This window comes from Ambystoma mexicanum, chromosome 3p (assembly GCF_040938575.1).
Source record: "Ambystoma mexicanum isolate Mex_15411 chromosome 3p, UKY_AmexF1_1, whole genome shotgun sequence".
NCBI lineage: Eukaryota > Metazoa > Chordata > Amphibia > Caudata > Ambystomatidae > Ambystoma > Ambystoma mexicanum.
In genome coordinates, this window is record NC_090925.1 from 805668623 (window position 1) to 805694318 (window position 25696).

General features: G+C 48.1%; 1 protein-coding gene across 1 annotated transcript in view; it reads right to left on the reverse strand.

Moving 5' to 3' along the window:
- LOC138580910 (serine protease 33-like) overlaps positions 1–25696 on the reverse strand; it is a 130856-nt gene that overhangs the window by 97336 nt on the left and 7824 nt on the right. The window lies entirely within an intron of this gene.

Genomic DNA, 25696 nt, shown 5'->3' on the forward strand with positions numbered 1-25696 from the left:
TGACCAGTGCCAATGTGCAGATGGCACATGCATGCATTAGGTTTCAGGTGGTGCACTCATTCAGATAGCAACACCTTTATACAACTCGTTAAGGCACTGGTATGTGACCACTCCCGGACTAGTGAGAGAAGGACTAGGATCCTTTTCTCAATAAGGACCCCCCCACCCCTGACTGACAATGGAACAAAACGTGATAGAACTAGATTTAGGGCCCGATTCACAGAACGTTTTCCTATGGTATTGCACCGTTATGAAACACTTCCATGAATCAGGTCCTTAGTCTTTGGGGGAGGGAAGACTGCTGCTGGGAAGAGATTTTAAATCCGACGATTAAGGCACCCAAGTAAGTAGCATTCTGATTGGATTTCCAGATCACAAGTATGCACAGTTAGAAGTAGTGTTGCACATACAGCTCTGGCAGTGAAGGTTCAGATGTGCCTTTTTCCTTAAGCGAAGGTTGGATGGAGCAAGCATGGATGGGCTACTGTGGCTCACAGGGAACAGTAAGCGGCAGCATGTTTTTACTGTGCACATTTATGAAAGAGTATGATTAACATACGTGAAGATTTACCCGACCTGACCCTTGAGGCGTGTGGGAGGATGGTGGGGTGACCATGATAGCCAAAACAGGGTGGGGGGGTGGGGGTTCTGGGAGTTTCTCTACTACCGGCTTATATCCCGGGATAGAGTCTCAACCAGAGTCTTTAGCTCACTATCCTTTCACAGAAGAGAAATTCCCACTACATATCAGCCTTTGTCCTGCCCAAGGGCAGTCCAGCACCGAAATGCCTGGCAATTCTCTTCTGCACAAGAGTACCAACAGCAACCCCAGACACGTTTCAGTCTGGTTGGGCCTCGTCAGTGAGGTGGAGCTGTGAATCTCCAAGAACAGCGAGCAAGGGTCCACGTCTGGATTACCCTAGTAACTTAGAGTGAAATATGCACAGTTTGGATCCCTTGGTCACATCACAGCCAGGACAAGAGGCATCGGTCTGTCACGTGCAGCCTTTAGCACCACAGGCTATTTTGGGAAGGGGCACATTATTCAGCATGGCATGGGAAGCCAAGGTCCTTCATGTTAGGCCCTGTGATTTGTGACATCTTTTCACACTGTCAGATACCAAACAAGGGGAATACACCAGTGCAGGCTCACCACTTCAGCAATGGGTGCTAAATGTGGGGAAACTTTGCAGCATGCCACAGTCCCCATGCGGTATCAATGCATCGCAGACCAACCTTATGCAGGCTCCGTCTGCACTGTGTAGGGAACCCCCATGTTACAAGTTCAGGTGTTGTAACTGTGACACATTTAGAAAATGACAAATCCTGAAAGGAAGGGGGAGGGATGACACACCGGTGCAACCCCCTTATGGAAGTCCCAACCCTGTGGGAGCCATAACGCAGGGAGAGAAAAGGGAGAGTGGGCATTTGGCAAAGGAGACAGTGCAACATAGGCAATGCTGGAGAAAGGCAAGGCTGGCAGCAGAAGAGGTTGGTGGTGACAGGAGGGGCAGAGAAGGACGTTGGGAGAGTAGAATCAAAGGAGGAGTTGAAGAGAAGAAGATGGTGAACCGCAGTGGCGGGGATAATCAGACCAGAAGATGGGGGTGCAGGAAGAAGCTGGAGAGGGAGGGAAGGCTAGATAAGTTCACTGGGTGAAGAACATAGAGGGGAAACAAGTGGCGCACACCTATGAGGTATGTGACGGATGTGAGAGGAAGGAGTAGATGGCAAAATATTGAAGAGGCTCAAGAAAAGTGAACAGAGAAGGAAAGCAGGAGAGGTTCCATTGGAATGAACCAACTTCCGCCATCGAGGAGAGTAAAGATGTTGGTCTGTATTTTACATTTAAATTATAAACGCATTAAACCAACATGACTAATCTCATGTTCCCACTTATACAGTCCCACCCCACAATTTTAGGAAAGGAACAGGCAGGTTTCTCTTTAAACAAACTATTTTTTTTATTAAAGTCAATCTCAACAAAAAGGTGCTCTTCTACTTTATAAAGGAAAGTCACAATAATGTTATATACTCAATTAGTCCACAAAAAAGAAAAAGTTCTCACCTACATAAATCTTACCAATTCACACACATACTCGAACACTATGGATATAGTGTACTATAAAAGATATCAGATATTCCAAATACACCTCTTTCCTGTCAGTAAGTGTCTCGGAAATTGATTAGAGACTAAAGCGCCTACTCAGATCTTACTTCTACAAACCAAGAGCGAACACTAGATAAAACCGAGTATACAACCTTTGCATTTTCTGGTAACGTGGGCTGAGGGAAGACTATACTCTCAAGAGGGTGTGATTGTGAAACAGTAGCAACCCAAACAGTGAATTAGGAATGCCCAAAAATAAATTATATATTAAAAATAAATTATATATTAACTACAGGGCCTGCGCTAGCGGCCCTGTACCAGCTATGGTTAAGTTGCTCAACTCATTGAAAGAGCACGTTTTGGGTGGCTTATAAAAGTTGTCCCCCAGACGAATTCTCACCAAACTTTGCAAAAAGATGATATGGCCCCCTCAGAATGATTTTGTGAAGTTTGGTAGTGTCGTCCTGTGGAGACAAAGTTATGGGAGGGGTCCCAAAATTTGTGGAAATCGAACACAAATGGAAACATTATTTTGCTTGCACCTACTGCCCAAACCGATTGATGGATTTTCGGACTAGGATGAAATGTCCGAATAAAAATGACCGACCCCACAAAAAGACCTAAAACACACACCACGAAAAGTTCTAACTACCAAAAGTTTGAACCTTCGTGATATGCGTTTAGGTGGGGTCGGTATGGAGAAAAAAAAAAGGCTGCAGGGTTTCTGGGGGTGGGGGGTCCCCACCGCCCCCCCCCCCAACACCCTGCTCAACAACAGTGAATGGGGGTATCCTTGCATGTTCGCATGGGAAGTCAACGAAAAGGGCAATTCCTGTCTGGACCTGTTCGGACCAGGAGGATCCAGGGTCCGACCCCCTGCTAAAACAGCAGGTAAGCATGCACCAACATGTGTTTACGCACCCTCTATCCCCACAGGCCATCCTCACCCCCTCTGGTCCCCCCGTGTTGTTCCCTTGTGCCCCCCTCCCTTCCTGCACACAGGCGTCTGGCCCGATACATTCTGGTTTCACCATCACAGTCTTATGGACAATGCTGGATTTTACTTTTATGGACTTCATTGATTCACGGTGCGTCACCCTTTCTCAACTCTCATGCTGGACTTCCTTTGCATCTTGTACCCATAGTGGCCCTGAATCATGCGGTTCAATCTTCATCTTGTTTCCTGGCTTGCAACATTATGTGTTATTACTGACTTCTGCAATTGTATTAGCTCTCCCCTCTTGCTTTTCCACTCTTTTTGACTGCTTACTCCTTTCTCTCCTCCCCTCTCCCTTTTCCTATCTCCTCCCCTTACTTTCTTCTATGCACTTACTCTATTAGAATTGTCCCTGGACCTAGTATGATAGCAACCTCGTCTGTCGCTCCCCATCTCCTTACTGTTCCCCCCCAGCACTATCTGAAAGGTTGTCAGGCCTAGTACGATAGTCACTTGTTTTGTTCCTCCCCTCCCTTTCTGCACCCCTCTCCCTCACCTTTTGTTTTCCTCCGGCTCTACCAGAAATGTCTTCAGGCCTAGTAAAGTAGTCGCCTGTCTGTTTCCATTTCCTTCCCACTCCCCTTTCTTATCCATGTCCTAGCTCTTGCACTATCTGAAATGTCATCAGGCCGAGTACGATAGTTAATTTCACATCCTTACTGTTAATGGCCTGTAAAAATGTCATTGTATTTTCCCCTTGTTCCCTCTCTTGCCTGAAAGCGCTTTGAAACAATTTGTGTTCGTGCATTTCCCCATGCAAACATTTCCGTCGCAGGAAATGCAGGCGCGGGCAAATCACACAGATCAAGATTTGCACCAAGTTTGCGCCAGGAGTAGCACTTGGTCTTGAAAGTTCACTTTTGTACATTTGGTACAAGTCTGTCCAGTAGTTTTCTTAAAAACTGGCAAAAATTAGGTTGGGGTCAACGGATGCCTCTGAACCAAATCAGAGAGCAGCGTGACGTTCGCAGACATCATACAAGCCTGCTGATTGGTTGGTTAAAAACATGGGGTGCATCAAAACCTTTGAAACAGACGCCATGTTGGATTTGCGAACAGCGCCCATAGTCCGCGGGCATTGCAGTAAAATATTAAAAAACACAACATTGCACTTGTCAAACAAATTAAACTATCTCTGGGGAGGTGAGGGGTGACGAGGATGCGATGGGATATGCCATAAAAACCAACAAAAATTATTATTTATTTTAAAACCACAAGCGTTTTATTCTCCGATGTCCACGAACATTTCAGATGTTCTGGGACATACATGCATATTTCTGTATTACAGGGTCAGTGAAAAGCCGTTTTTGGACAGCCTATAAGTGCCTCACAATGAAATTCCACAATATCATTTTAGAACTCGCCCTGAATGGTTATACAAAGTTTGTCAGGTTTCACCAATAGGACACAAAATTAGATAGGCGTCTCAACATTTTTGGATGGCTTATAACTATTGCCGTTTGACGAATCTGTACACACGTTTTGAGAAAGAATATAGACCCTACTTTGAATGTGTGTGCAAAGTCTGAATGGATTTTGTCAAGTGGGGGTTAAGTTATATGACTATTTCTTGTACCTACATTTTGACACTTCAAAAAATAAAACATGTACAGATTTGCAGCAAAGTCGTGCAAGGAGCACTGGTAAGGACCCAAAAGCATGGTTTTGCAAATATGCCTACGTTTTATTTTTTTAAAAGTGTAAAAAAATAGGTTAAAAAAAAACAAAATTAAAATAATAAATAAATACATTGTGATATACCTTTGGTGACTGAGGTATATAGCCTGTGGCCATGGGCAGTGGCCAGATTGTTCAGGTCATGGCTGGCCGGCCATGACCCGGACAATCTGGCTACTGGCCAGGACCACGAGGGACCGGCAATGGGGCTAAAGTGGGCATGGGCATCAGGGATCAGCTATGTGATTACGTTTTCCGAAAGCGGATAGGTTTGAATGGGAAAAAAAAAATGAAAATATCTGCTTGTGGCTACAGCCCGAAGTGCTGGACAGGATTGCAGCAAACATTCGCGAGGAGCATCAGCAAAGACCTCAAAGCACAGTTTTGCTAATCTGTCATGTGTTTTAAAATAAGTACAAAAAAATGGTGATATAACTTTGGTGTCCGGGCAATGGGCCTGACCCTCGGCAAAGACGAATGCCTACTCTGATATACTTATTGGGGCATGCAGCATGACTGAAGCCCATGCCCCATGAATTGTGGAGACTGGCCATTGGTCCCATTACGAGGGTACAGTGGACACTGAACTAGGTTGCAGGGTAGGTGCAGTGGATAACAGGGGTGGAGGGGGGGCACAGTCGGGCCTCATGCCCTAAGCAATTCAACCATGACTTGCATCCCCAGCATGCGCTGCTGATAACGACACATCACTACTGGGAATCACACTGACAAAAATATGCTGAGCTTATTTTTACATAATCAGCATGCTACAATATCGGGAAGAATAAATAGGTGATTTTAACCCTTAATTGACATTATGAGAGAATTATATATATATTTGTCCATGCGTTCAGGACAACGATGCCGGCGCTTCCATCTACCCACTCCCATAGATGGGGAGTTACAAAATCCGACGCCCGACTTCCTGCGCTGCCTGGACTTGTAATGTCCTGGTTGCACTGGGAAGTCAGGTGCCGGATTCAGTGTTACAGGGTTGGCGGCAACCCGCCGGTCGCACTGGCGGGTTACTGCCAACCTCGTAATGAGGTCCAAGGTCTTCTTCAGCATCCAATAAATGCAGAATTAGAAAAATATATTTAAAAAAAGAATAAAAACCAATGGTTTGTTGGAACAAATCCAGATTAAAAGAGAAGTTAAATTACTTGAAACAAGTACATAACTGTCAGTCTATGCCTAACTGACACTTACATCTAGTAGAACGGACCGCTTTTAGTCTGAAATTTCTTCCTGAATAATATCAATTATATTCATAAAGGAGTTGGTGGTAATACAAATGTACAAAGAAGAGACTGAGGGGCCAGGAATGAACTCGGACACAAGTTAGCCGTGTTTTTGGTTAAAGACTTTTATTGAAAATAAACAGAGTTGGGGAAAATTACTCTCCGACCCTGCTCCAAGAGGAATTTCCCCACCTTCACCAAAACTAGATTTGTCTGCATCAGAATGTTCTATTCTGACCCTCACATAAAAACGAAACTTGGAAGGTTTGGGAACGTGCTGTAACCAAAATAAATAATAATACAAATAATGCCACAACAGGGAAGCCCAGTAGACTCTGAAAGAGGCCATATCTGAGAGAATGGGGAACATCCATGCCTCAACACAGGATGGCTGCATCATGTATGAGAACGAGGAACACCGTGACAGTAGTGCAATCCTCCCCTATTCACTGTGATCCGAAAGCTTCTTAGAGGGACATCAGCAGTCCAAACATCTGGATGAAGTGCTCCTTTGTTCAATTTAGGGGTGGGCAGTAAGTAGCAAGGTAATCCCGGCAGCAAAGGCAACATGTCTACTGTGCTGTGGGAGGAAACCACAAAAGGTTACTCGCCCCCTCTGCCATTCCCAAGCTACACTGACGCAATGTGGGGCAGCACCGCCAAAAAGATTGGGAAGCCACCAGAGCACCTTCAAAGCCTGTATACACAACTTATGTTGTTCTGGCCATAAGGTGAGACCTAAAGGATAACTTGGACAAAAACCAACATCAATGCCAGATTTTATATCATTGGTTCAAAATGCCTTGTCATCTAAATTTAGAAAATTGCCCTCCGAGGTGGCCATCAGATCCTGCTATTTAATGTATATATTTGGTCCTTTGCTGTGACCTCAGCTCCTATTGCAATTGCTTCACTCGCACTGGTTGTATATTTTGTCAGCTACTACTTGCGGGGATAGGGCTGCTATAATTATGGTAATTGGTGATGTTAATGCCCAGCAAGAACCACAGAAATGGATGGATGATACTGGAAGTCGAAGATGAGGTTTGGGCCATTTCCAGGGCCCTAGTACCCACAACAAGAACACGTTCCGGCCATGCACAGAAGCTGGCTTCCATCTTTGCAGAAAGAGGTCAAAGAGCACTAAGGGGGCGCTTAGAGGGGAACATCTAAATTTACATTTAGGGCAGTGAATGCAGTTAGTCTGATAGCAAAAATTATTAAGCAATAGTCCATCTATTTAAAACTGTGCGTCATGGAACGCCTGAACAGTGAGCATAATGTGTAATCACCATGAATTTTAAACAGACAACTGCAATCTATGCTCCAGATATAACTAGCTCAAATAATGGCCGTGATATAAAATGGGATCCACTCAATGAGCAATTGAGGAGTGAGATCCTTGGGGCAGTGAACTGTTGACGGCATTCTTTAATGGAACAACTTAACATGAGCTTCATTTTTATGAAGAACTTGTACGTATTATACGCCCCTATTTTACCTGACCTTTGATGAGAAAATACCACATTTGGAAAATTGCAAAGAGTAATATATGGTCAGCCATTAAATCTGACAACAGTGAAAATGGGACTAGGGTAAAGCAAGTGAGGATTGATTACAAGACGGGTGCAAACGTAGGAGACAGATACATGGGTGGCATGCTTTGGACTACAGACTTATTCGATCAAAATAAAAGGCAAAGCCCTACCTGTCCCTATTCCTGAGAGGGGATTCCCCTGCCTCAAATGAACTAAGGATTCTGTCAGGCGGTCCGTCACAACCAAATAGTCCACCGTCGTGTCAAAACCCATTTCCTTCCCTTACACTTTAAATAAACTAAGGAATGGTGAGGGGTCATCTTGATCCAGAAGAATGGCTCCCTTCTTATGGACAATACCTCAAAGTTCATTGGTGGGAAAAAGGAAGTGTTCTTCAAGGGCAAGCACAACACAAAGTCTCAAGGGGTTCCTTGGATTGACTCTCCACCAAAGCAGATAGAAAATGAAGTCTCATATCCAGTGTTAGAGGAGGGTTTCATCCCTCTAACCTTCCTCTGGTTTCTTAGTGTTCTTTCCATTGCCAGGATAATTCACTTTCTTTCCCTGGCCTTTCTCAGGCTCTTTGTACTGCCAAGAGAAGGACTCCCTTCTCTTGGCTTCTTTTTACACTGTCCACAACTACCAGGGGGAAGGACTCCCTTTCCCTTGTTCTTCTTAGCTTGGTTTCATCACCAACCTGGCTTATCACTTGTCCAGATACTGCGACTATGAAGATTAATGTCCGCAACTCTGCATCAGGGTGGTAATGCTTTCCTTCCCCTTACTCTCTTGGAATCACAGCCCACCTGGCTCACTTCTCTGACAGATACTGTGACTAGGAGGAGCAAGGAGTATGCTTTTATGGGTGCGGGTCCCAGACTTGCACTCTATCTTCTATGCACAGTCCACCTGGTGTACTTTCCTGCCAGATAGTGTCTGAAGAATGCTTTTCCCACCCACAAATGTTCCTCTCTCTCCTACTATCTCAGGGTCCCAGACCCTATATGCATGGTTCCGTTTTTCCCTGGTTGGAGCCCCTGCGCCTTCCCCACCACCTGTGTACCTTCTCTCTCGGTCCACAGTGGTCTTGAGGGTTGTCTGGCTGCCTACCATATGCGGTGGGGCTCACGATGCTCAGGTGAGCTACATTTGGTCTGCTGCATCTCCTTAGCACCAATCTTCCTCCTGGTAGCGGTTGTGCTAACGAGGCTTCAGGACCACCTGGAACCTTCACCACCTGCCTGCAGTCCCTTCTTCTTGCTGGGGACTGGCTCCGGACCCTTTGGTTTCTTCCGTTGGGTCTTGGACTTCACTTGTTCTCGTGTGCATATAGGACCGACTCTCGCGGTTCCTCCAGGGATAACTAACTCCTCTACAAAGTCATTCTTCCCTTTTTTGTCAATAGTTGGGAGTTAGCTGTATCAGATCGTCTGGTCCGCTGACTTTGGTTCTGTGGGGTACTCCTTAGTACTCTGCACCTCTTCCTCATCACAATACTGAATTGACTAGTCCCCCAGGAGTCAGAGCTCTTCCTCATCTTAGTATCTTGCAAGGAGACTACTTGGGTAGTCCCTACTCCTCTACCCAGTACTTCCTATACTGGTTTCCTGAACATCACAAATGATATTGAGAGGGTTGGCGAAGAAGGTGGGTTATGGGGATACTGTGTTCTCCTGGGTCATCACAAATCCTAAAGGGGCTTCCCTCCCAATGATATCCACCCGCTGAGCACCACCCCCCCAGGGGACTATCAGGTAGCAGCCTCACTTCCCTAGCCTCATGGGAAGGGGATCCTCCTAGGGGAGAAGTGACGACATCTGGGGATTTGTCACAAAGACCATAATTAAAAGGAAAGGAAAAAAAATAAATCTATATCAAATAGAAAAACAAAGAAAGAAATTGAAAATAGATAGAAAAGCTTAAAGTAAGCTACACAAGAACATGAATAATATAGGTTCTGAAGGTTGTCACGCAAGGTGACTTAAATTATAGCCCCATTGAGACTATCCCTGCGTTTGTATGGCATAACCATTTTGAGCCAGTATACAAGTCAGACTTAGCTGAAAATTCCACATCAGATGTCTGGGAGGATCAGAGAAAGGTCAGTGATCCACCCTTGTCACTCGTTGGAAGAGGTGCTTCTAGCTCTTAATGCACAGGACCAGATTATATTCCAATTGATCCCATTCTTCAATTTGGTGAATACATTTCATAAACCACCAAACTGTTGGCAGTCGGGCACGATGGTGCCAATATTTAAAAGGAGACCGGAATGATCCATCCAATTACAGCCCCATCGCATTTTAAGATTGTGTGGGGAAAGCCTATGCCAAGGTTCGTGCTAACCTGCGTCTTCTACCCATTGATCATCTTAAAACCTCTTCATCACACATAAGCAGCCTTCTCTAGAGTATCAAGAAGACCTATCACACATGGACTGCGCCACTCTAGTAAAAAAACTCTCATACATAGGTGGATTAGAAACGGTACTTGGCTTAATATAACATAGTAGCCCAAGTACCATTTCTAATCACCCATATCTGAAAGTTGTTTTTACTAGAGAGGCGCAGTCCATGTGTGATAGGTCTTTTTGATACTTCTGATTATAACGGAGCAGGGGAAATAATTCTCCGTACCTTCAGGGACATGCGACATGTTTGAGGATGGGCGCAGGGCACTGCAAGTTGATATCCCCAAGACCCCAATTGATCAACACAGGCTTCTCTAGAGGTCTAGAACTGCTGAGCAAGCCTTTCCAGAAATATGTTGCCCAAAATGCCATGCCTCTTTATATGGTGCTCATTGATTTAAAAAGGCAGTGTTCGACAACTTCGATTGCAAACTTTTTGTTCGATTCAGGACTTCCACCCCAGCTAGTTATTTGCATACAATTATTATAAAGCCATAATTCTGCTACTGTTGGATGGGGACATTAGGGTGAATGAACAGAAGCTTTCCGTGTTACAAAAGGGGTGAGATGGGGGGGGGGGGACGTAATGGCCTTCATCTCTTCATTATATGGATGGTATTGCTAGATCCCTCTTGGAGAAACCAAAAAAAATACTATTTTACTACTTTTTTTTTTTTTAAAAAGACACCCCCGTCATAAGAAATAAACGTATTAACATTTTGCCATTTGCGGACAATGCAGGTCTATTGTCCACATCTTCCCAAGGGCCAAAAAAACGAGCTTTAATTATTTGGTATCATTATCTAGGGAGAAAATGCTTAATACAAAAAATGTCATGTTCCAAGAAATTACTCATCTTTAGATAATGAATTGTATAATTGTCAAGATTGAAAATGTGGAATTGTATCACTACTTGGAGGTCTGATTAAGACACATACTGGTGCTCTCCTAGGCTTCGCCTCAAAGAAATGTGGCAATAATGCCATTGAAGCTACAATGGAAGTCTATAGGGCTCGGGCCCTTTCAACTACATTGTACGACGCAGAACTCTGGGGGAGCCATGGTACGGCCACACTGAAGGTTAGCGAAAATACACTTGGGTTTACCAACTAGCGCCCTGAGTGTGGCTGTTAACATGGAGCTGGGACAGGCATGCCTCATTTACGATTCTCAATTAAAGACAGTTGTTCCGGATAAAACAACTGACCCGTCTGGAACGGTATAGGAGGGCAACGAAGGATGTCTTAATAGACAATTTGTCCCGGGAGGATAGCTCAGCGGCAACGTGCTCGCCTTGGAAACCAGATGACACGAAGCAACACAGGTTCGATATCGGGTCCGCGCTTAGAAACCTCCGAGTGTTAAGCGCGTTATAAATACGTAACTAAGAGACATATTCCTGTAACAGCGCCTCGATGCCCCCGGGCGGTGCGAGTGCTTTAAAAATGCAAATAAATAACCTTGCCCGTGGTTTAAACATGTGTGAAATCGACATTATTAGAGATCAGGCAACGTTTTTAATGTTTTCCCCAGGACATTTTGCCGACATTGAAGACTGCTTATTGGGAATGTGCCTTGCTAGATTATTTGTGCAGTAATGAATTAAAAAGACGTTTTCAAACATATCTGTGCAACAAACCTAGCCTTGACTTGGAAATTGTATTTGTATCTATTGAGCAATTGTAAGAGCCTATATAAACAGAATAGTGTTTCCAAGCGCCACAAGGCAAAATGGGGAGGGAACAAGGGGAGTATATAACATTGGCAAGAACTCTAACTAAACAATCGTGGTCCTACAAGGCCTTGTGGCATTCGGACGTGCAAGTGCAGTGAAGAGAAGGGCAGGAGAAAGGGATAGGTTCGGTGGGTGGGGGGGGGAGAAGCAGACATGTGCTGGTGGGCCGGGGAGGGAAGTGCCAAGGAGAGCAAGGGAGGAGGCCTCAGGCTAAGGGCTAGGGTGGATGAACCCCACAGAGGGATGCACAGCTGCCAGGCAGGGAGCCTGCAGGGGGCAGTGTTGTGGGGGCTGCAGGGTGCTGGTGTCCTCTGGGTAGAGGGCCTGGAATCCTGAGCGATTTATAAAGGCCAGCCCACGTGTCTCAGTGACAGTGGGGGTGAATAGCAAGGATGGGAAGAAGGGAAAAGGTAGCGAAAAGCTGAGTTTTGAGAGGTTTGCAGGTCCTGCTCAAGTCTGAGAGGGGCAGAAAGGCTGTTCCAAAGGGAGGTACCAGCCAAAGGGACCTAGCCCCCACTCTCTGCTTGAAGAAGCGTGTGACCTGCAGAGAGTTGGATGAGTGGAGGGCTCTAGCAGGGGAGTATTTAGGGCTGGAGAAATCCGGTCCCTGGGCTTGAGGCAAAGGATAAGTCTGGAAGCCCTATTCTGCATTAGCTGAAGGGGGCGTAGGCAGGAAAGTGGGGAGATTGAGGAAGATGCTGTTGTAGTAATCCAGCCTGGAGAGGACCAGAGCTCTGGAGAACTTGAGGGGGAAGGCAAGGAAAGAATGCCTCCAAGGAGGTGAAGCTGGGAGTGGGCCTTCTTGGCATTGTCCAAGATTTGAGGGGTGAAGGAGAGATCAGAGTCGAAGATGACCAAGGTTTTTGGCCTCACGGGATGGAGAAGGTAGAGGGCCCAGGGAGGGTGGCCATAGGGCAGGAGGAAAACAGGGTGCAGGTGTCCCAATGAGAAGATCTCAGTGTTGCTTGCATTAAGACAGAGATCGTTAGCCGCACACCATACCTGGATGGCAGTCAGACATTCGGGAATGAGAGAAGAGGAAGAGGTGGTGGTAGAGGGAAGTTTGAAGGAAAGCTGTGAGTCATCATAACACTGGAAAGGAAGAGATCAGGTGAGCAAGATAGATATTGAAGAGCCATGGCAATAGGATGGAGCCCCAGGGGACGCTGCAGGTAGAGTGTGGTTGTGGAGGAGAAAGGGCCGATGTTAGGGAGAATTCTCCAGAATGGCAAATCCTTACCTACTGAGTCCCTCAGGGGCTATGCTGGATTTCTAGGATTTATTTTTTCACCTGGTAAGAGTGCGAGCCTTTTTTCCCCACACTCTTACATGTGTTTTGCTGTGTGTGTGCGCGCGCAACATTTTGGTGTTCATAGACTGGAGCCTCACCTACCTCACAGGCATCATCTTTTTACTGTGTGTTACACCGCCCCTTCAGTGCAGTGACACAGGGTTGTCTTTTAAAATTCCCAACTCAGACTCCATTTTCTGGGACTGACTACTCTCTCCCAGAACATATAAAGTTGCCATTGACTTCATTAGTCTTTAAATCCACAAACCCAGTACACCCTATCTTACATAGAGTACTGGAAAGGGTTAATACTTATCCCTTTTTGTCTGTTGGTCTTGGAGCATTGTTCGCTCCCTTTTCATCGAGACTTAGCTGGTGGCAGTGGTAACTACCCTATTTTTCCTATTGCGGTTATCTTAAATAACCTTGGTATTGTTTAAGGCTATCTTGGTAGCCTCGAACTTAAACCCGCTAGACCATATATGTGTTATTTTAGTTCCGGCTGGGTTTATTCACCATTTCTTTTTGAAAATGGCTCCTGTGTTTTTCTCTGCACGCCAAACCAGGTTTGGTTCCTTTGTTCACCGTCTTTTCGCGGGCTTGTACGCAGAAGCCCTCCTTAGGCGCCTGCATGTCTGGGGGGGGTGGGGAGGGTACAGGATGTGAGGGAGGGGGGTTTAGGACTCCCCGCACAGGGTCTCCTTGAAGACCCATGTTGCACTCTGAACTGATTGGCTGTGGTGACTGTCCTGGCGGGACAGCCACCCTGCTGTGTGATTGACCGACAAGGACTGACGGAAGAGGAACCCACCCACGACTGAACCGCCCGGTGAAGCCCTGCTGCAGGTCCGAATCCTCGAACTCCAACGACAGAAAGATCCTCCAGGAATCTTCTTCCCCTGAGCTGGTGGCACTAACCGGTTTGCCCAAACTGCAAGCCAGGACTCCGCTGTACAGAGCTACAGTGGGCCGGATAGCCAGGAAGGTCAGACCCCGTTTGGGTTTTAAGGAGCGCACCTTTTATGTGTTGCTTTGCTCTGCTGCTGGTTTCTTCCCTGGGCAGTGCAGGACCCTCCAGTCTTTCTAATTCAGGTCAGTCCGACAGTTGCTTCAGGAACCGTAAGCCTGCAGGAACATCCGCCTCAGCTACAGTTTCTTCTCCATTTAAAAAGGTACTGTGCAAATCTGGTTGTTCGTTTCGTTCAGCCGCAGTGAAAGTGTTTGAAATCATTCTCCAATCCGAGGGCTTGTCCTTCTCCACTCTTTAAACTAACTTTTCTGCCAACCAACTTCGTCTGGAACTCTTGGCAAAGACTTAACCGCAAACTACCCTGAGCTGTGTAATCTTGAGCAAATGACTTTTGTCCTATTGACTTTGGCCCCAAGCCTTTTTGATTTGATTCCATCACTGTAGTTCCTCTTTCTAGATTGCCCTGCTTACCTACCTGTCGGTGCTGTTCATTTTCTGCCTAACTTTGTCTTTCCCTCCCTTTTAAATGTCTGTAGTGCCATTTTGCTCCCACTTCTTTTGTGAGCTTAACTTGTCTGGGCCCTATTGGGAGTGGTGTGGTGTATTAAGAGTGTGATTTTTAAACGGCTTTACTTTAGTGAAATGTTGTAACTAATGTGTAAATAAATTGTATATTTATTTACTCAGAAACATTGAGCCAGTGTTTGTTTGAATCATAGTAATTGCTGTCCTTTGTGTAACTATTTTATACTGCTCACTTGCTCTTGAGATAAGTTTGGCTGCTCAGCCATCACTACCACTTTTACTGTGTAGTACAGGTGAATTTGCACTGTCACTTGTAGTCTTTTGTGTGTGGTGTTCCCAAAGGGTAATGCATATAATTCTGCCTAACAGCCGAGTTGCAGCTGAGAAGGGTGGTTAGTGAGTAAGGAGGTCAGCCATTCCAGTGCCCGGTCCGAGATGCCGAGGGTATCGTGGAGTCGTTTTAGGAGGATAGGATGGTTGACCATTACAAAGACAGAGGCGTGATCGAGGAGAAAGAGGACAGCAGGAGAGTCGAGTCAAGATTTGCTAGCATGTCTTCACGGGTGTTCAGGAGAGCAGTTTCCGTGCCTCTGGATGCCCGGAATCCAGACTGATCATGGAGGAAACCAACAGGTTCAGTGTGGAGGGTCAGTTGGGGGGGTGGGGCGAACTTCTCCAGGCATTTACCCAGGAAGGGGTTAGTGGAGATGGGGCGATAGTCATCTGCTGACCCCTCCTGCTCGGCTAACTAAGAGAGGGCGCACAAGGGAGTGCTTGAGGGATAGAGGGAAAGGGGCAGTGCGGGGGGTGGCTCAGATAGAGGGCCAAGGGGCCCTAAGCGGGAGGAGAGGAGAAAGTGGGCAGACCAGGAGAGGGGGCGGTGACTGGGTCAGAAATAGGGATGTCACCAGTGATGAGGGCATCCAGAGTGTGTCCAGATGAGTGAGTCCGCACGGAAGGAAGACTAGTGAGAGAGAGAGGAGTGACAGAGGACACAGAACTGTGAAGTGGCTGATTCAAGGGATTCGAGGGGAATGTTTAAGTCCCCACGGAGGAGGAGTTTGAAAGAAGGAGGTTGAGGAGAAGCCAAAGTCGGCCCATTCAGAGAGGAAGAGAGAGAGAGAGAGATAAGAGCCAGGGGGCCTGTAGATGGTAGCGAAGGTGAGAGAGAACAATATTTTAGCTGGATTACAAGACAGTGGAGAGATCCCTGCATACAAAACTATGCTTGGAAATGCTCCATTTAAGCCAATCTGGGGGGGTGGGGGGAGGCTCTGCTAATTATCCCATGTGTGGTATCACAAAGGAAAAGAAATCAATGTTATGAGTTGTTTTGTCCACGCCCGCGGAATCTCAGACCAAAATGGTGTTTACCTATTTCAAACAATATGGATACTTATTGATCTTTGTAAAAATCCCAAGTGTGTTTCTAGGGTAGTTGCAGTCTCAAGAAATATTGTGAAAGCCTGGAGATACCAGCAAAATATGGTTATTTTATTATAATTTCAGTTTTTAGTAAAGTTTGCACCTTTATAAATTTTGTTTTATTGGTTAAAAAAAGCGATTTAACCTGATCATAAAACAAGCAAAGCATGCTGAGATAAAGTTGTCGTCTAAAAAAGCAAAAGCCCTCGTACTATGGCCACGCCACCTAATGAGAGCCCGCGCCCCCTCAATTTACCACCCCACTTAAAGCGCGCGTGTGCGTGTGTGGCTGATTACTTATCGGTAATCAGCATTACTCCTAGTCCTACTCTTCCTCGTAGTATTTACCTCATGAGGCCCCTGCCTCCGACACAGGACCTTCTGTTATTTCTTTGAATACCTTTAACTCCTCCCCCATATCCACATCACCCAGTTTCATATCACCAAGCTGGAGCATGGGACCTTCGAAAGCAGAGAGGGAAAGTAGGGTTGTCAGTACTGTGACGAGGAAGAGTAGGACTGTGTAATGAAGATTATCGGTAAGTAATCTGAGCATTACCTTCACGTCCACTCTTCCTCGTCCCAGTACTTACCTCATGAGGCATACCATAGCAGCAACAGGGATGAAGGTCCCAACGAGAGAGAACCAAAAACGGTGCAGAAAACACACACCTTTAATAACTCCAAATTCACATCATCACTGACAAAACCCAACCAAGAAGGAACGATCCCCCCCCGCCCCCTGGGTGGGAGACATTCAACTGATAGTGGTTGATGAAATTTGATCACCTCACCTCACTCTACCCTGCAATCCTGTTCATATAGCAGACTCTCAATCACAGGTGTGTTTTTCTCCCGTTTTTAAAATTGCATTGTGGAAATAGTGCGGTTCGGTGGCTTGCCTCCTAGCAAAGCACTCATCTAGCGAACCCTTCTACCACCAAGCACCTGTCGTCTTGTCCTATTGTCAACTTGTCTCATCTCTCTCTCTCTTGTCTACTTGCACCCTGCCCTGTGTATTTCCCTAGTGTACTCTCCGCCCCCACTTACTCTATGGTGCTCTCTGTCTCTCCTTCTTTTCCAACTGCTTCTCTATTGACTAGCCTGCTCTCCTCAGTAAATCTGGCAGGAAGAAGTTTAAAAAAGGACATCCTGGTCTCCAACCCAGGCCTCCCTATCGGTGACACCTATACCAGTGCCTCTTCCAGACAAACTTTCACCAACATCCTCTTTGTCGTTCCCTCGCCACACCTATGGACCCTACATATGGTCTGTGTTCTCTCCCTTCTCTTCCATTAATGGTGGCACCCGGTGGGAGGCCCTCCTGGCCTCCTTCCACTCCTCTAAGGTCATCATTAATGTTTATTTGAATGGTACCCTCTTGGTGCAAGGCCCTCCTGCTCCTCTTTGATAGACGCTTCGAGCGCCTCAATTTCCTGTCTTCCCCTGCTGTCCCCTCCCCCTGCTGTCTCCTCCTTGGCTACCTTTCCCTCTCATCCTTCCTCTTCTGCCCCCTCCCACCTATGGGCTGCTTCTACACCTCCGCAGGGCGTACCTCTGATTTTGTACCCGTCCCCGGAAGTCTTCAAGGACGGCAACCTTCTCCATATTGCCACTATAAACTCTTGCGCAGCTGTCAAACACTTCTCTGACATCTGCCGCCTCCTGGAGGAACTTAACCTCGATGACCTCAGTTTCACCAAGACATGGTTCACGGCCAGCACCGTCACAAGCTTTGACACTCTCCTTCATGATGGCTACACGATTCTCTCTGCGCCCAGATCCAACCGTACCAGAGGGGGTGTGGCCCTGATCTTCCCCGAGTGGATTCCTGCCTCCGTCATTCCCACGCAGGCTTACTCCTCTTTCGAATGCCTTGCCTGCAGGCTCTCTCTCCTGGCCATTCCCTTACTGTGGCTACCATCTATCGACCACCTGGTCAGATCACCTTCCTCTCCGAGTGGGCTGACCTCTCCTCTTCCCTCCTGGTCTCAACCACTCACCTTCTCCTTCTTGGAGACTTCAACATCCACCAGGATGCTTCCTGTCCTTCCACTGGACTCTTGTGACCTTTGCAACACTTACTCTCTATTCTCCCCTCTGGCCCGACTCACTCTGCAGGGCACACTCTGGATGCTCTGATCTCTTCAGACCTTCCCCTTTTCACCCCTCTCCCCTGGAGTGATCACTTTCTCCTTTCCTCCCATCTCAACCTCTCGACCCCTCAGGCCAAGCTAACTCCAGCACTGCCACCTACCTTCTCGGTTATACAACCCAATGAGCGTGTGTCCGTTGAGGCTTTCGCCGCAACTTTTTCACTTCCCCCCTCCCCCGCATGGCTGACTCACACCCTGACACAGCCCTTTCCATGCTGCACTCTGCTATATCTGATACTCTCGATGTTCTTGCTCCTGTCATGAGGATCCGCTTGAAGCCCAAAGCCAAGTGCAACTCTTGGTATGACTCAGACCTAGCCACCCTTAAACGTGACTGCAGGGTGGCTGAGAGAAAATGGCATGCTTCCGGCACACCATTTGACAAACTGGCCTGCCGCCTGCTCCAAAGGCAATACCTGCTCTCTGTCCGCAACAAGAAGAGAGCCCGCATCCAAGCCCTCGTCTCTGCAGCATCCAACAACGCAACCCGAACTCTTAAAATTGGCAAGGAGCTGGCCAATCCTGCTGCAGTCTCCACCTCTCCTGTCCCCTCCCAGGCCCTCTGCACATCCCTGGCTTCTCATTTCATCTCTAAAACTCCGTCCTCTCCCTCTTCCTCCCTCTACTCCCTGCTCTCCCTCTGGCCCTTCTACGGCCACCTCTCCTCCCTCCTTCTCTGCCTTTGCCCTGTTCTCCTCAGACGAGTCAGATCTATGAAAGTCGCGTCAAAGCAGGTTCACCCCTGTCCCTCCAAAACCATTAAGTATCACATGGACATCCTGGCTCCTGCTGATATCTGCAACCACTCCTTCGCCACTGGAGTCTTCCCCTCACCCCAAAAATCACTCCCTTGTGCACCCCCTTCTTAGGAAACCCTCTGCTGACCCTTCCTGTGGCTAACTATCATCCACTCTCCATCACTCCTTTGCTGGGCAAACTCCTGGAAAAGCTGGCCGACTCCCAGCTTAATCTGAATCTGTTGGTTGTCTCCATGACCATCAGTCTGGCGTCAGAGCTGCCAGAAGTGAAACTGCTCAACTGAACATCCATGAAGACCTGCTCTCCAACCTCAATTCCAACATCCCCTATGTTCTCATCTTACTTGAACCCTCTTCTGCCTTTGACACAGTCAACCATGCCATCCTGCTCAACCATCTTTGTGATAACCTGAGTATCACCGATCAGGCCCTGGCTTGGCTGACCTCCTTCCTCTATGATCGACCCTCCCAGGTCCAACTTGGGTCCTTCCTCTCCTCTATCTCCATCTGTGGTGTTCCCCAGGGGTCTAACCTCTCTCCCTGGCTGTTCAATCAATACCTGGCACTTCTTGCCCACAGCATTGCCGCTCTCTGCCCCAACTTTCAGTACTATGCAGAGGACAATCATTTTCAAGCTCCCTTCATCCACCTCTTCTCCTTCTCTCATCTCTGAAAGTTTGTCTGCCATCCAGGAGTGGTGTGCCACCAATGATCTCTGCATTAATGCCAGTAAGACCAAGATTCTCCTCATCAGCACACCGGCTCCCTCCTTTTCTGTCACTCTGGCCGGCTTCGCTTGGCTCTCTTCCTGCTCCCACCTGTGAGGCTAAAATCATTGGGGGCATCTTCGACTCCACACTTTCCTTCTCTCCTCACATCTCCGACGTCTCTAAGAAGTCCCACTACCAGCTGCACCTCCTCAGAGGTATTCTTCCTTTCCTCTCCTTCCCCCAGAAGCTGTGTCTCCAGTGCTCTGGTTCTCTCTAGGCTGGACTACTGTAACAGCCCCTTTCTAAATCTGCCTGCCTCTACTCCCGCCCTCTGCAACTCATCCAAAACAGGACTGCAAGACTTGTCCTTGGCCTCAAGCCCAGGGATTGTATCTCTCCAGGACTGAAATCTCTGCACTGCCTCCCAGCGGTGGCGAGGATTAAGTTTAAAACCCTCCATTGTCCACAAAGCCTCCTGGGGCCTGTGACCTCAATACCTTCAACTCTCTCTTCCTAAATATCTTCCTTCTAGAGCTCTTCGCTCATCCGCCTCCAACTCCCTCAGAGTTAGTCGCTTTTCCAAGCAGCGAGTAGGTGGTAGATCTTTCTTCTGCTGGGGCCTCCCTCTGAAACAGCCTCCCTGCCTCCGAAATTTGAGAACCATCTCCGGTTCTGGAAGCACCTAAACACCTTCCTCTTTGCTCCTGCTTTCTCTCCTGCTCATCTCCTGGCTTAATCTGAAACTGCACTGGTTACCTGCCTACCCTCTGATCTCGGGTCCAGGTCCCCTCCCCACCAGTTGCACTCCTGCACTGCCCGCCTGGCAAACCTTGCACTCGGGGACTGTTCTGTATCCCTACAGCCCCTACTAGCACTTGACACCCGATGTCTGCACTTTTTATTTATTGTCTTTATTAATTTTACTGTTATCCTATGTAATGCACTGCACTGCCCCCTTCCCTCATCATCTCCCCTGCACTTGCACGATCTCAATGTCACCTGGCCTAGTAGGATTGTAGTCTCCTTGAAACACGTGTATAGGCAAATTATAAATGCCATATCATATCAGCGTAGGTGGCAGCCCTACAAATCTCCTGTAGAGAATCAGCCCAGGAAGCCCTTGCATCAGCCCAGGAAGCCGCCAAACCTCCGGTGGACCGCCCCTGAATGTGTGCGGGTACAGGCAGCCCACCCGCCATATACAACAACCTGGATCCATCAGCTAATGGAGACCGCCGAGGCCTTGCGACCTGCACCAGTAGGGCCAAAAGTAACCAGTAGACTATCAGATTTGCGGAAGAGGGCAGTCCTGGCCAAATACTCCAACACCGCCCACCACACATCAATGGCATACCAAGCCACCTCCTCTGGCGTTTGCGGATCCTGAAAAAGGCAGGAGAACCAAACCCTGAGAGGTGTGAAACCGAGACACAACTTTAGGAAGGAACTTCGGATCACACCTCAACACACCGAGTCCGGCGGCACCCACAATCTCCCCCAGTCTACGGGCAGAACTGATAGCAATAAGAAAGGCAGTCTTCGGCGTAAGATGTTTGATGTCAATCTCTCAGAAATGGGCTCAAAAGGAATCATAAAACAGGAGGTAGGTCCCAAGGGGGAAGCCCTTTATAAGCAGAGGGACGGGAAGAAGAAAAACCCCGGTCCAACTTCCCCACCAACACCTCCCCATCCAGGTTGCCATGAGAGTCCTGCAAGAGGAATTTAATGGAAGCCCATTGAGAACGAAGCGTGTAGACTGCCAGGCCTTTGTCAAAACCTTTCTGGAAAAATTGGACGATAGCGGGGAGACCAGAACGCAGGGGAGGGATCCCAGACCCGCAACACCTGTCCCAGAAATGGACCCAATGCCTACCATATGCCTTCAGAGTAGAAGGTCTACGAGCATTCATGATAGACTCAATGACAGGACCTGAAAAACCCAGAGACAACATAGACCGGATAGCCACACTGCCCATTGAATCCGGACTCCCAACCTCAGACCACCCCTGAAGGGGACACAGCCACTTGGAACCAGCTAAGGTTCCTGGGACTGAAGCTCCAACAGAGAGGGGAACCAACTCTGGTGGGCCAGGAACGGAGCTACCAACAAAACAGTCACCCTGGACACACTGATGCGTTGAACCACCCGGAGCAGAAGGGGAAGAGGTGGAAAAGCATAAATTAGATCCTGAGGCCACTGCACTGAGAGGGTGTCCACCCCACCCCCCACCCCTCGACCTGAAACCAAGAGCAGAAGAGGGGATCCTTTGCCGAGGTTGGAAACACAAACAGATCTAGAACAGGGGTCCCGAATCTGACACAGATCTCTGCAAAGACCTGGTCTGATAGAACCAGTTCCGCAGGGGGGAAACAGGAAGCTGAGAAGATCCGCTCGAACATTGTCCACCCCTTGGACATGTGAGGTCACCAGGGACAATTGCCTACCCCCCCCCCCCCACCCAAGCACCTATCTGAGCAGCCAGAGTATTCAAGCGGCCGGAACCCCCTTGGTGGTTGACATATGGCAAGGCCGTTGTATTGTCCATCTGGACCAAAATTGCGCGCCCTTCCAGAAACAAGTACACCAGAGCCCGGAGAATGGCACAACTTTCTCCAATTGGATGGTGACAGCTCTCCCCCGGATCCTACAACCCTTGAACTGAGAGGACCCCAAATGCCCCCCCCACAACCTCTTCAGCTGGCATTGGTAGCAAGAGTAGTCACAGGAGGAAGGACCAGGGACACCCCTGCCTGGAGATTCAGAACCCCCAACCACCACAGCAGGGAGCCCCTCAGTGCTGGGGACACCGGAATGAAAGCCTTGTAAGCTTGAGATGTCGGGAGCCAGCAGGAGAGAAGCTACTACACTAGAGGATATAAATGAAGATGGGCCCAAGGAACCAGAAACATGCAAGATGCCATGTGCCCCTGCAACTTGAACAATAAGCAAGCCGAGACACCCTGCCCAGAGCAGCCAGTAAGCAATGGACCCTCTCCTGGGACAAGAACACCCTCCCCATCCTGGTGCAAATTTGTTACCCGATGAAAACTTGATTCTGAGAAGGCTCCACCTGAGACTTCTGCCAGTTCACCAGGAACCCCCAGTCCTGCAATCCCTGGCAGACCAAGGAGACGAGTCATGACTGTCTACCGGCAGGACGCCTTGATCAACCAATCATCCAGGTAGGGAAAAATGTGAATGCCCCTCAGGTGCAAATGCACCACCAGCTTGGTGAACACTCTGGGGGCTGATCGCAACCCGAACGGGAGCACTCTGAACTGAAAATGTCGGGATCCTACTGCAGAACGGAAGAACTTCATGTGCCAGGGGTGGAGAGCCACGTGGTAATATGCATCCTGGAGATCCAGAGATAGCATCCAATTCCCCCCTGTACAAAAATGGGAGAATGTTCTGCAAAGTCTCCATTTTGCAGTGTTCCTGCCAGACGAAGCAGTTCAGGCCCTTGAAGTCAAGAATTAGGCGATACTTCACTGAAGGTTTGGGGGACCAGGAACACCTGTGAGTAGAAACGCTGACCCTAAACAGGGAGATGAACAGGCATGATGGCCGCCTTCAACAACAATTCAGAGGGAGCGGTTTCCATGGCCAACCTCTTGGTCCGTGATCTGGGAAGCACAGTCGGAACCATGCAAACCTGGACAGGTGGAGACAGGAAAAATACTCGATAACCCCTCTCAACAGTGTCCAGAACCCAGGAATCCGATCATCACCGGTCCCACTGGAAAAAAACTGCCAGAGCTGCCCGCCTACTGGCCTGTCCAAACCATCAGGACTTCTGTACTGGACCAGGACGTGAGGAGCATGGTGGTCCCCGAGCCACCTTTGGTCTCCGAAAAGATCGAGATGAGGAGTCAGGGAAAGACCTGCCGGTCACCACACCAGCAGAAGAATTCTTGGTCGACGAAGCAGGCTTGCGTCACAATTTGTCAGCATGTTTGTCAGCCCTAAACGCTTTATGCACTTTATCCTCAAGTGAATCCCCAAAAAGTTTGGACCCATCAAAAGCCGCCTTCTGAGAACCTTCTGTTTTCCAATCCTGTGGATGCACATGCCTCCAGGCAGACACACCAGCCCCCATGGCCATGCCACGCACCCAATCAAAACCCAGATCGGACAAAAGTTCAACCTGTCTCTGCATCTCTGATAGCAAAGGGGCACAATCAGAACCCCCCCCCTCCCCCAAATCGACAGCCTTTTCAATTTTCTGTACCCCCTTAGCACAGTTTCAGCCGTGTAGGAACCATAGATATTTGTCCTGAGGGCCAGATGTGCCCCCACATGAACCTTCTTAAGGCTGGAATTAACCCTGTGGTTCACTGGGTCCCAGGCAGCTGCTTCCTCAGCCAACAGAGGAGCGACCCACCAGGCTGGCGAGGATATCGTCAACCTCAACTGGATCTGATAGCAAAGTTCTACCCCCTTTTAATGGGTAAAGTTTGGTCATAAAGCAGGGCATTGCAATCTTCTCTGGTCACACCATTCCGAAAGGATTTTATCCCGGATATCAGATATCAATGGTAACCCCATCCTAGGGGTATGTCTATACTGGCGAATAGCAGGGTCAGCCCCCCTCCACTGGTACCAGGGGCTCAGAAAACCCCATGCAGTCCCAACCTTGAGCAGCATCTCCTCCACTCCTTCCCTGTCCAGATATTTCCCTTCTGCATCAGCCGATGAGGAACAGGAGGAGGCCGAAGACTCAGTGCCAGAAGAAGAGGAAGACATACGAGGCCTGTGCTTGTGTCCATGTGCATGGGCCCGACTCCCTCCATGAGGCTTAAGCAGCTTCTTCAACTCCTTTCTGGTCAAGGAAAAACGTTTTGCCGCCTTCTTTCTTCTCCAGTGCAACTCAGATGAAGGAGGATGAAAAGGAGGACAGGACAAGATGCCTGCGTTTTGTAGAATGTTTACCCATGACGAGCACAGACAACAAACGGAACGCTGCTAACTTGCCACCCATACATTTACAAGGAGGCCAGAAAGCTTCACCCAATAGGGAAACCCAAACATTCAATCCCCTTGGTAAAGTTGCACCTTACCAACGGTGGTGGGGCCCAGCCGCCTCCGGAGCAACGTCTGGAGAATATTAAAGGAGCCAGTAAGCCAAAATAGAGCCCCTGCGTGAGAATGCCCGGCCCCACCGGCAGTAGAGTCAGGACAGACCATGCCCCCAACTCCTTACCACACCCCAGGCCCGCAAGACCCAGACTGTGATGCCCTGTGTCGCACATGAAGGAGCCGAAGGCCCCGTCGCACAGTCTCACCAGGGGGCCAGCAATCATCGTTCTCCAGCGTCCCACACTGGGAAAAAAAGTCCAAGCTGCCAGATGCATGAAAAATGTAACTGGGTGACGAGTTATAGGGATTCGAAGAAATATATATATTTTTTTATTTTTTAAATAAAAAAAATAAATAAAAAAGTCCTGTGTTGGAGGCAGGGGCATCATGAGGTAAGTACTGGGACAAGGAAGAGTGGACGTGGAGGTAATGAAGTTGGTGTATGCTCAGGAATGTCCCCACCCTGGTTTATACAGAAAGCTGGGCTCTGGGGATTCTCCGCTCAACCGAGCTACACTATAGCCTGTAATAAACCCTTCATTACGTTATGTCAGCGTCACCGCCAATGCTTTTCCGCCCTAGGGCTACATATTGTAAGAATAGATTAAGATGGAGGGAGGGGGCATTTATGAATGCAAGTTCTGTGAAGCAGGTACAGGCAAAATACATTGTGTAATGGCAACCGCACAATGTTACCTTCCCTCTGATGGAAGGAACGTGGGGTGTGTCTAACCATTTCCAGAATGCAGTTGACTTGACACAACAAACTAAGCCGTACTGGAGGCTCATTCATGCTTGTGGACATGTGTGGCAAATGGCACATTTTCAAACCTGTTGGTCCAGCAATACAGAGTAGTGAGCCTTACAAACAAAAAGGAGCATGCTGCCCTCCTGCGCAGTCCTGCTTATGCCATGACCTTCACACCTATACGTCAGCCTAAGCCTGGATGAAAGGGATTTCTGTATATAAAAATAAATTTCTATGCACTTACTCTATCAGAATTGTCCCTGGACCTAGTATGATAGCAACCTCGTCTGTCTTCTCCCCCTTCCCTTACTTGTTTTATTCCCCC